Source organism: Malania oleifera, chromosome 6 (genome assembly GCF_029873635.1).
Source record: "Malania oleifera isolate guangnan ecotype guangnan chromosome 6, ASM2987363v1, whole genome shotgun sequence".
Classification (NCBI taxonomy): Eukaryota; Viridiplantae; Streptophyta; class Magnoliopsida; order Santalales; family Ximeniaceae; genus Malania; species Malania oleifera.
The window spans coordinates 77,014,736-77,016,558 of record NC_080422.1 but is presented as its reverse complement, the minus strand read 5'-3'; the positions used below and the strand labels follow the sequence as shown (position 1 = coordinate 77,016,558).

At 43.9% G+C, this 1,823-nt stretch overlaps 1 non-coding gene across 1 annotated transcript; it reads right to left on the bottom strand.

Annotated features, from left to right (window-relative positions):
- Positions 1 to 106, bottom strand: LOC131159005 (small nucleolar RNA R71). Its single transcript, XR_009137619.1, has one exon. It is a non-coding gene; the product is annotated as a small nucleolar RNA R71 (small nucleolar RNA).
- Between the last annotated feature and the right edge of the window lie 1,717 nt (positions 107 to 1,823).

The window sequence follows — 1,823 nt, the reverse complement described above, 5'->3', positions numbered from 1 at the left end:
AGCAACGAAGGGTAATCACTAGTTTCACACAAATGGATAAGGAACTTTTCTTTGAGACCTGGGAGCGTTTTAGGGACCTACTTTGTAAATGGCCACATCATCAGGTCCCTAAGTGGCTATTAATTCAAATTTTTTACGAAGGGTTAGCTAAGAGAGATAGTTCCATGGTTGATGCATCGTGCGGAGGTACTTTCCTTACAAAGCATGAGAACGAGGCCAGGGTCCTCTTTGAAAAATTGGCTAAAAATTCTCAATAGAACATAGTTGCTACTCGTAGACTACCCAGTCCATCAAACTCAAAACCTAAAGGAGTTTACAAATTGGCCACAAGCCATGACCTAGCCCCTACCCTGCATGCCATATTCAAAAAATTAGACCAATACTTGTCCTTAGGACCGCAGACAATGGCGTGTGCAGAGGTTTGTATAATTTGCTTTGACCCTTACCATGCATGTTATAATTGTCCCCACGTGCATTCCCAGCCTGAGCTTGTGCAAGAGGAAGTGAAGGACACCCACAACTGGTATGGCCATCCAACGTCCCTTATTCAAATACCTACAACCTTGGGTGGAAACATCATCTCAATTTCTCCTAGAGGCCGCAAGCTCTGGATTTTCAATCCCAAAGACCTCCACAAGGCCCTAATGCTTTGCCTCCGCGCCCATACCAAAATTTTCAAAATCATCTTGAATCAGCCCCTAGATCTTCAACCGTTCAGCAGCCACCTCCTTCTTCGCCTAACTATGACACATTTCAAGAGACAGTGCTGAGAACCCTTTAAGAACATTGAGGCTGAGCACTAAGAAAATCGGAAACTCCTTCACTCTCACTCCCAATCCATCACGAAACTAGAAGCCACCTTAAGGCAACCAGTTGCTACCTTGAGTCAAAGAGACGAAGCAAAGTTGCCAAGTCAGCCCATAGTGAATCCTAAAGGACAATGTAGTGTGGAATGTGAACTGGACGCTGCTCCATCATTGTATCCTGAGCAAGCCCAAGCGGTGACCACTCTCCAAAGTGATAGGATGATAGATAAACGAGGCAAGGATCAATCGAGTAAGGGGGGAGAATAAGGATGAAAAGAGGGCAGTTCCCAACGCTGATTCATGCACCCTATCTTCCTTTAGTTGGGTACACAAACCCTTGAGTCGCACACCTGCAGCTGGAAGGACTAGCCCTCACTTCGCCCCCATAGGGCTTTTCATAGCACCTTACTAACACATCATGCAATCCCTCTTGCACCTTGTATATTTAGGAAAGAGGCCTTAACTGAGTCCATCTAGGACATGTTTAAAAAAGTAAGAACTGACAAGCCTCTCCTAAATGGCACTAAGCAATCGCCTACATTTATAAAGTTCTTTAAGGACTTATCAATGTAGGAGCAAGAGTCAAGGGTGCATATGGATGGTTTAGTCAAGCAAGCCAAGCACATGAGCTCCATGATATTAGGGCACCTTGTTCCTAAACTAAAGGACCCCAGCTCACCCACTATTTTGTGTGTAATTGGCAGTTACACCATTGATAGGACTCTTTTAGATTTAGGATCGAGCATGAATATCCTTTCATACTCAGCCTATCAACAATTTGACCATTGGAAGTTGAAGCCCACCTCGATAATAATGAGTCTTGTTGATTTATCTCTTAAGCAACCTCGGGGTGTGGTAGAATATGTGGTGGTAAAGGTGGGAGATTTCCATTATCCTGTCGATTTCATTATTTTAGATATAAATTCTTCCACCAATACGATCCCTGTCCTTCTAGGATGGCCATTCCTAGCCACAGTCAATGCTTGCATTCAATGTTGGACAAGGATTATGGACATT